Consider the following 9,929-nt stretch of genomic DNA (forward strand, 5'->3'; position numbering starts at 1 on the left):
ACGTGTGCGAGTTTCTGAGTGTGACTGCGAGTGTGCGTGTGCGAGAGTGTCCGAGTGTGACTGCGAGTGTACGTGTGCGAGTGTCTGAGTGTGACTGCGAGTGTACGTGTGCGAGAGTGTCTGAGTGTGACTGCGAGTGTACGTGTGCGAGTGTCTTGAGTGTGACTGCGAGTGTACGTGTGCGAGTGTCTTGAGTGTGACTGCGAGTCTGTGCCCAAGTCTACATGACTGCGAGTCTGTGCCCGAGTCTACTTGTGCGAGTGTACATGTGCGCCTGAGTCTATCTCTGAGTGTCTGCGAGTCTACATGTGTGCGAGTGTGACTGCGAGTCTACATGTGTGCGATTGTCTGAGTGTGTGAGAGTGTCTGAGTGACTGCGAGTCTGCGTGTGCGAGAGTGTCTGAGTGTGACTGCGAGTGTACGTGTGCGAGTGTCTGAGTGTGACTGCGAGTCTGCGTGTACGAGAGTGTCTGGGTGTGACTGCGAGTCTGCGTGCTAGTGTACGTGTGCGAGAGTGTCTGAGTGTGACTGCGAATGTACGTGTGCGAGAGTGTCTGAGTGTGACTGCGAGTGTGCGTGCGAGTGTACGTGTGCGAGTGTCTTGAGTGTGACTGCGAGTGTACGTGTGCGAGTGTCTGAGTGTGACTGCGAGTGTACGTGTGCGAGTGTACGTGTGCGAGTGTCTGAGTGTGACTGCGAGTGTACGTGTGCGAGTGTACGTGTGCGAGTGTCTGAGTGTGACTGCGAGTCTGCGGGCGAGTGTACGTGTGCGAGAGTGTCTGAGTGTGACTGCGAGTCTGCGGGCGAGTGTACGTGTGCAAGAGTCTGAGTGTGACTGCGAGTCTGCGTGTGCGAGTGTACGTGTGCGAGAGTGTCTGAGTGTGACTGCGAGTGTACGTGTGCGAGTGTCTGAGTGTGACTGCGAGTGTACGTGTGCGAGTGTCTGAGTGTGACTGCGAGTGTACGTGTGCGAGTGTACGTGTGCGAGTGTCTTCAGTGTGACTGCGAGTCTGTGCCCAAGTCTACATGACTGCGAGTCTGTGCCCGAGTCTACTTGTGCGAGTGTACATGTGCGCCTGAGTCTATCTCTGAGTGTCTGCGAGTCTACATGTGTGCGAGTGTGACTGCGAGTCTACACGTGTGTGATTGTCTGAGTGTGACTGCGAGTCTGCGTGTGCGAGAGTGTCTGAGTGTGACTGCGAGTGTACGTGTGCGAGTGTCTGAGTGCGTGTGTCTGAGTGTGACTGCGAGTCTGCGTGTGCGAGAGTGTCTGAGTCTGCGGGCAAGTGTACGTGTGCGAGAGTGTCTGAGTGTGACTGCGAGTCAGCGCGCGAGTGTACGTGTGCGAGAGTGTCTGAGTGTGACTGTGAGTCTGCGGGCGAGTGTACGTGTGCGAGTGTCTGAGTGTGACTGTGAGTCTGCGGGCGAGTGTACGTGTGCGAGTGTCTGAGTGTGACTGCGAGTCTGCGTGCGACTGTACGTGTGCGAGTGTCTGAGTGTGACTGCGAGTCTGCGTGCGACTGTACGTGTGCGAGTGTCTGAGTGTGACTGCGAGTCTGCGTACGAGTGTACGTGTGCGAGTGTCTTGAGTGTGACTGCGAGTCTGTGCCTGAGTGTACGTGTGCGAGAGTGTCTGAGTGTGACTGCGAGTCTGTGCCCGAGTGTACGTGTGCGAGTGTCTGAGTGTGACTGCGAGTGTACGTGTGCGAGTGTGTCTGAGTGTGACTGCGAGTGTACGTGTGCGAGTGTCTGAGTGTGACTGCGAGTCTGCGTGTGCGAGAGTGTCTGGGTGTGACTACGAGTCTGCGTGCTAGTGTACGTGTGCGAGAGTGTCTGAATGTGACTGCGAATGTACGTGTGCAAGAGTGTCTGAGTGTGACTGCGAGTGTGCGTGCGAGTGTACGTGTGCGAGTGTCTTGAGTGTGACTGCGAGTCTGTGCCTGAGTGTACGTGTGCGAGAGTGTCTTGAGTGTGACTGCGAGTCTGTGCCTGAGTGTACGTGTGCGAGAGTGTCTGAGTGTGACTGCGAGTGTACGTGTGCGAGAGTGTCTGAGTGACTGCGAGTCTGCGTGTGCGAGAGTGTCTGAGTGTGACTGCGAGTCTGCGTGTGCGAGAGTGTCTGGGTGTGACTGCGAGTCTGCGTGCTAGTGTACGTGTGCGAGAGTGTCTGAGTGTGACTGCGAATGTACTGTGCGAGAGTGTCTGAGTGTGACTGCGAGTGTCTGAGTGTGACTGCGAGTCTGCGTGCGAGTGTACGTGTGCGAGTGTCTTGAGTGTGACTGCGAGTCTGTGCCTGAGTGTACATGTGCGAGAGTGTCTGAGTGTGACTGCGAGTGTACGTGTGCGAGTGTACGTGTGCGAGTGTCTGAGTGTGACTGCGAGTCTGCGGGCGAGTGTACGTGTGCGAGAGTGTCTGAGTGTGACTGCGAGTCTGCGGGCGAGTGTACGTGTGCAAGTGTCTGAGTGTGACTGCGAGTCTGCGTGTGCGAGTGTACGTGTGCGAGAGTGTCTGAGTGTGACTGCGAGTGTACGTGTGCGAGTGTCTGAGTGTGACTGCGAGTGTACGTGTGCGAGTGTCTGAGTGTGACTGCGAGTGTACGTGTGCAAGTGTCTTGAGTGTGACTGCGAGTCTGTGCCCAAGTCTACATGACTGCGAGTCTGTGCCCGAGTCTACTTGTGCGAGTGTACATGTGCGCCTGAGTCTATCTCTGAGTGTCTGCGAGTCTACATGTGTGCGAGTGTGACTGCGAGTCTACATGTGTGCGATTGTCTGAGTGTGACTGCGAGTCTGCGTGTGCGAGAGTGTCTGAGTGTGACTGCGAGTGTACGTGTGCGAGTGTCTGAGTGCGTGTGTCTGAGTGTGACTGCGAGTCTGCGTGTGCGAGAGTGTCTGAGTCTGCGGGCAAGTGTACGTGTGCGAGAGTGTCTGAGTGTGACTGCGAGTCAGCGCGCGAGTGTACGTGTGCGAGAGTGTCTGAGTGTGACTGTGAGTCTGCGGGCGAGTGTACGTGTGCGAGTGTCTGAGTGTGACTGTGAGTCTGCGGGCGAGTGTACGTGTGCGAGTGTCTGAGTGTGACTGCGAGTCTGCGTGCGACTGTACGTGTGCGAGTGTCTGAGTGTGACTGCGAGTCTGCGTACGAGTGTACGTGTGCGAGTGTCTTGAGTGTGACTGCGAGTCTGTGCCTGAGTGTACGTGTGCGAGAGTGTCTGAGTGTGACTGCGAGTCTGTGCCCGAGTGTACGTGTGCTAGTGTCTGAGTGTGACTGCGAGTGTACGTGTGCGAGTGTACGTGTGCGAGTGTCTGAGTGTGACTGCGAGTCTGCGGGCGAGTGTACGTGTGCGAGAGTGTCTGAGTGTGACTGCGAGTCTGCGGGCGAGTGTACGTGTGCAAGTGTCTGAGTGTGACTGCGAGTGTACGTGTGCGAGTGTCTGAGTGTGACTGCGAGTGTACGTGTGCGAGTGTCTGAGTGTGACTGCGAGTGTACGTGTGCGAGTGTACGTGTGCGAGTGTCTTCAGTGTGACTGCGAGTCTGTGCCCAAGTCTACATGACTGCGAGTCTGTGCCCGAGTCTACTTGTGCGAGTGTACATGTGCGCCTGAGTCTATCTCTGAGTGTCTGAGAGTGTACGTGTGCGAGAGTGTCTGAGTGTGACTGCGAGTGTACGTGTGCGAGTGTGTCTGAGTGTGACTGCGAGTGTACGTGTGCGAGTGTCTGAGTGTGACTGCGAGTGTACGTGTGCGAGTGTCTGAGTGTGACTGCGAGTGTACGTGTGCGAGTGTACGTGTGCGAGTGTCTGAGTGTGACTGCGAGTGTACGTGTGCGAGTGTACGTGTGCGAGTGTCTGAGTGTGACTGCGAGTCTGCGGGCGAGTGTACGTGTGCGAGAGTGTCTGAGTGTGACTGCGAGTCTGCGGGCGAGTGTACGTGTGCAAGTGTCTGAGTGTGACTGCGAGTCTGCGTGTGCGAGTGTACGTGTGCGAGAGTGTCTGAGTGTGACTGCGAGTGTACGTGTGCGAGTGTCTGAGTGTGACTGCGAGTGTACGTGTGCGAGTGTCTGAGTGTGACTGCGAGTGTACGTGTGCGAGTGTACGTGTGCGAGTGTCTTGAGTGTGACTGCGAGTCTGTGCCCAAGTCTACATGACTGCGAGTCTGTGCCCGAGTCTACCTGTGCGAGTGTACATGTACGCCTGAGTCTATCTCTGAGTGTCTGCGAGTCTACATGTGTGCGAGTGTGACTGCGAGTCTACATGTGTGCGATTGTCTGAGTGTGACTGCGAGTCTGAGTGTGCGAGAGTGTCTGAGTGTGACTGCGAGTGTACGTGTGCGAGTGTCTGAGTGCGTGTGTCTGAGTGTGACTGCGAGTCTGCGTGTGCGAGAGTGTCTGAGTCTGCGGGCAAGTGTACGTGTGCGAGAGTGTCTGAGTGTGACTGCGAGTCAGCCCGCGAGTGTACGTGTGCAAGAGTGTCTGAGTGTGACTGCGAGTCTGGGTGCGACTGTACGTGTGCGAGTGTCTGAGTGTGACTGCGAATGTACGTGTGCAAGAGTGTCTGAGTGTGACTGCGAGTGTGCGTGCGAGTGTACGTGTGCGAGTGTCTTGAGTGTGACTGCGAGTCTGTGCCTGAGTGTACGTGTGCGAGAGTGTCTTGAGTGTGACTGCGAGTCTGTGCCTGAGTGTACGTGTGCGAGAGTGTCTGAGTGTGACTGCGAGTGTACGTGTGCGAGAGTGTCTGAGTGTGACTGCGAGTGTACGTGTGCGAGTGTACGTGTGCGAGAGTGTCTGAGTGACTGCGAGTCTGCGTGTGCGAGAGTGTCTGAGTGTGACTGCGAGTCTGCGTGTGCGAGAGTGTCTGAGTCTGCGGGCGAGTGTACGTGTGCGAGAGTGTCCGAGTGTGACTGCGAGTGTACGTGTGCGAGTGTCTGAGTGTGACTGCGAGTGTACGTGTGTGAGAGTGTCTGAGTGTGACTGCGAGTCTGCGTGTGCGAGAGTGTCTGGGTGTGACTGCGAGTCTGCGTGCTAGTGTACGTGTGCGAGAGTGTCCGAGTGTGACTGCGAGTGTACGTGTGCGAGTGTCTGAGTGTGACTGCGAGTGTACGTGTGTGAGAGTGTCTGAGTGTGACTGCGAGTCTGCGTGTGCGAGAGTGTCTGAGTGTGACTGCGAATGTACTGTGCGAGAGTGTCTGAGTGTGACTGCGAGTGTCTGAGTGTGACTGCGAGTCTGCGTGCGAGTGTACGTGTGCAAGTGTCTTGAGTGTGACTGCGAGTCTGTGCCTGAGTGTACGTGTGCGAGAGTGTCTGAGTGTGACTGCGAGTGTACGTGTGCGAGTGTACGTGTGCGAGTGTCTGAGTGTGACTGCGAGTCTGCGGGCGAGTGTACGTGTGCGAGAGTGTCTGAGTGTGACTGCGAGTGTACGTGTGCGAGTGTCTGAGTGTGACTGCGAGTGTACGTGTGCGAGTGTCTGAGTGTGACTGCGAGTGTACGTGTGCGAGTGTCTTGAGTGTGACTGCGAGTCTGTGCCCAAGTCTACATGACTGCGAGTCTGTGCCCGAGTCTACTTGTGCGAGTGTACATGTGCGCCTGAGTCTATCTCTGAGTGTCTGCGAGTCTACATGTGTGCGAGTGTGACTGCGAGTCTACATGTGTGCGATTGTCTGAGTGTGACTGCGAGTCTGCGTGTGCGAGAGTGTCTGAGTGTGACTGCGAGTGTACGTGTGCGAGTGTCTGAGTGCGTGTGTCTGAGTGTGACTGCGAGTCTGCGTGTGCGAGAGTGTCTGAGTCTGCGGGCAAGTGTACGTGTGCGAGAGTGTCTGAGTGTGACTGCGAGTCAGCGCGCGAGTGTACGTGTGCGAGAGTGTCTGAGTGTGACTGTGAGTCTGCGGGCGAGTGTACGTGTGCGAGTGTCTGAGTGTGACTGTGAGTCTGCGGGCGAGTGTACGTGTGCGAGTGTCTGAGTGTGACTGCGAGTCTGCGTGTGACTGTATGTGTGCGAGTGTCTGAGTGTGACTGCGAGTCTGCGTACGAGTGTACGTGTGCGAGTGTCTTGAGTGTGACTGCGAGTCTGTGCCTGAGTGTACGTGTGCGAGAGTGTCTGAGTGTGACTGCGAGTCTGTGCCCGAGTGTACGTGTGCTAGTGTCTGAGTGTGACTGCGAGTGTACGTGTGCGAGTGTACGTGTGCGAGTGTCTGAGTGTGACTGCGAGTCTGCGGGCGAGTGTACGTGTGCGAGAGTGTCTGAGTGTGACTGCGAGTCTGCGGGCGAGTGTACGTGTGCAAGTGTCTGAGTGTGACTGCGAGTGTACGTGTCCCAGTGTCTGAGTGTGACTGCGAGTGTACGTGTGCGAGTGTACGTGTGCGAGTGTCTTCAGTCTGACTGCGAGTCTGTGCCCAAGTCTACTTGTGCGAGTGTACATGTGCGCCTGAGTCTATCTCTGAGTGTCTGCGAGTGTACGTGTGCGAGAGTGTCTGAGTGTGACTGCGAGTGTACGTGTGCGAGTGTGTCTGAGTGTGACTGCGAGTGTACGTGTGCGAGTGTCTGAGTGTGACTGCGAGTGTACGTGTGCGAGTGTACGTGTGCGAGTGTCTGAGTGTGACTGCGAGTCTGCGGGCGAGTGTACGTGTGCGAGAGTGTCTGAGTGTGACTGCGAGTCTGCGGGCGAGTGTACGTGTGCAAGTGTCTGAGTGTGACTGCGAGTCTGCGTGTGCGAGTGTACGTGTGCGAGAGTGTCTGAGTGTGACTGCGAGTGTACGTGTGCGAGTGTCTGAGTGTGACTGCGAGTGTACGTGTGCGAGTGTCTGAGTGTGACTGCGAGTGTACGTGTGCGAGTGTACGTGTGCGAGTGTCTTGAGTGTGACTGCGAGTCTGTGCCCAAGTCTACATGACTGCGAGTCTGTGCCCGAGTCTACCTGTGCGAGTGTACATGTACGCCTGAGTCTATCTCTGAGTGTCTGCGAGTCTACATGTGTGCGAGTGTGACTGCGAGTCTACATGTGTGCGATTGTCTGAGTGTGACTGCGAGTCTGCGTGTGCGAGAGTGTCTGAGTGTGACTGCGAGTGTACGTGTGCGAGTGTCTGAGTGCGTGTGTCTGAGTGTGACTGCGAGTCTGCGTGTGCGAGAGTGTCTGAGTCTGCGGGCAAGTGTACGTGTGCGAGAGTGTCTGAGTGTGACTGCGAGTCAGCGCGCGAGTGTACGTGTGCGAGAGTGTCTGAGTGTGACTGTGAGTCTGCGGGCGAGTGTACGTGTGCGAGTGTCTAAGTGTGACTGTGAGTCTGCGGGCGAGTGTACGTGTGCGAGTGTCTGAGTGTGACTGCGAGTCTGCGTGCGACTGTACGTGTGCGAGTGTCTGAGTGTGACTGCGAGTCTGCGTGCGACTGTACGTGTGCGAGTGTCTGAGTGTGACTGCGAGTCTGCGTACGAGTGTTCGTGTGCGAGTGTCTTGAGTGTGACTGCGAGTCTGTGCCTGAGTGTACGTGTGCGAGAGTGTCTGAGTGTGACTGCGAGTCTGTGCCCGAGTGTACATGTGCGAGTGTCTGAGTGTGACTACGAGTGTACGTGTGCGAGAGTGTCTGAGTGTGACTGCGAGTGTACGTGTGCGAGTGTGTCTGAGTGTGACTGCGAGTGTACGTGTGCGAGTGTCTGAGTGTGACTGCGAGTCTGCGTGTGCGAGAGTGTCTGGGTGTGACTGCGAGTCTGCGTGCTAGTGTACGTGTGCGAGAGTGTCTGAGTGTGACTGCGAATGTACGTGTGCGAGAGTGTCTGAGTGTGACTGCGAGTGTGCGTGCGAGTGTACGTGTGCGAGTGTCTTGAGTGTGACTGCGAGTCTGTGCCTGAGTGTACGTGTGCGAGAGTGTCTGAGTGTGACTGCGAGTCTGTGCCCGAGTGTACGTGTGCGAGTGTCTGAGTGTGACTGCGAGTGTGCGTGTGCGAGAGTGTCTGAGTCTGCGGGCGAGTTTACGTATGCGAGAGTGTCCGAGTGTGACTGCGAGTCTGCGCGCGAGTGTACGTGTGCGAGAGTGTCTGAGTGTGACTGCGAGTCTGCGGGCGAGTGTATGTGTGCAAGTGTCTGAGTGTGACTGCGAGTCTGCGTGCGAGTGTACGTGTGCGAGTGTCTGAGTGTGACTGTTAGTCTGCGTACGAGTGTACATGTGCGAGTGTCTGAGTGTGACTGCGAGTCTGCGTACGAGTGTACGTGTGCGAGTGTCTGAGTGTGACTGCGAGTCTGCGTACGAGTGTACGTGTGCGAGTGTCTTGAGTGTGACTGCGAGTCTGTGCCTGAGTGTACGTGTGCGAGAGTGTCTGAGTGTGACTGCGAGTGTACGTGTGCGAGTGTCTGAGTGCGTGTGTCTGAGTGTGACTGCGAGTCTGCGTGTGCGAGAGTGTCTGAGTGTGACTGCGAGTGTACGTGTTCGAGTGTCTGAGTGCGTGTGTCTGAGTGTGACTGCGAGTCTGCGTGTGCGAGAGTGTCTGAGTGACTGCGAGTCTGCGTGTGCGAGAGTGTCTGAGTGTGACTGCGAGTGTACGTGTGCGAGTGTCTGAGTGCGTGTGTCTGAGTGTGACTGCGAGTCTGCGTGTGCGAGAGTGTCTGAGTCTGCGGGCGAGTGTACGTGTGCGAGAGTGTCTGAGTGTGACTGCGAGTCTGTGCCCGAGTGTACGTGTGCGAGTGTCTTGAGTGTGACTGTGAGTCTGTCCCTGAGTGTACGTGTGCGAGAGTTTCTGAGTGTGACTGCAAGTCTGTGGCCGAGTGTACGTGTGCCAGTGTCTGAGTGTGACTGCGAGTGTACGTGTGCGAGAGTGTCTGAGTGTGACTGCGAGTGTACGTGTGCGAGAGTGTCTGAGTGTGACTGCGAATCTGCGTGCGAGTGTACGTGTGCGAGAGTGTCTGGGTGTGACTGCGAGTCTGCGTGCGAGTGTACGTGTGCGAGAGTGTCTGAGTGTGACTGCGAGTCTGCGTGCGAATGTACGTGTGCGAGTGTCTGAGTGTGACTGCGAGTCTGCGGGCGAGTGTACGTGTGCGAGAGTGTCTGAGTGTGACTGCGAGTCTGCGGGCGAGTGTACGTGTGCAAGTGTCTGAGTGTGACTGCGAGTCTGCGGGCGAGTGTACGTGTGCGAGTGTCTGAGTGTGACTGCGAGTCTGCGTGCGAGTGTACGTGTGCGAGAGTGTCTGAGTGTGACTGCGAGTCTGTGCCCGAGTGTGCGTGTGCGAGTGTCTGAGTGTCTGCGAGTGTACGTGTGCGAGAGTGTCTGAGTGTGACTGCGAGTGTGCGTGTGCGAGAGTGTCTGAGTGTGACTGCGAGTCTGCGTGTGCGAGTGTACGTGTGCGAGAGTGTCTGAGTGTGACTGCGAGTGTACGTGTGCGAGTGTCTGAGTGTGACTGCGAGTCTGTGCCCGAGTCTACTTGTGCGAGTGTACGTGTGCGCCTGAGTCTGTCTCTGAGTGTCTGCGAGTCTACATGTGTGCGAGTGTCTGAGTGTCTGCGAGTCTACATGTGTGCGAGTGTCCGAGTGTGACTGCGAGTCTGAGTGCGAGTGTCCGAGTGTCTGCGAGTCTACATGTGTGCGAGTGTCCGAGTGTGACTGCGAGTCTGAGTGCGAGTGTCCGAGTGTCTGCGAGTCTACATGTGTGCGAGTGTCCGAGTGTGACTGCGAGTCTGTGTGCGCGCGCGAGTCTACGTGCCCGGGAGTGAGTCTGAGTGTGACTACGAGTCTGTGCGAGTCTACGTGTGCGAGAGTGTGCGTGTGACTGAGTCTGTGTGTGAGTCTACATATGTGCGAGAGTGCGAGTCTACATGTGTGCGAGATCAGATCGCCACCGCCAGCCATGGGGAGTCCACCGTCAGGTCTGTCCAGTCAGTGTGTCTGTATGAACCCGTCTCTCTCAGTGCAGTGTTCATGTACTGGAGTGTCCAGTCAGTGTGTCTGTATGAACCCCTCTCT

Source organism: Lepisosteus oculatus, chromosome 14, assembly GCF_040954835.1.
Source record: "Lepisosteus oculatus isolate fLepOcu1 chromosome 14, fLepOcu1.hap2, whole genome shotgun sequence".
Lineage (NCBI taxonomy): Eukaryota > Metazoa > Chordata > Actinopteri > Semionotiformes > Lepisosteidae > Lepisosteus > Lepisosteus oculatus.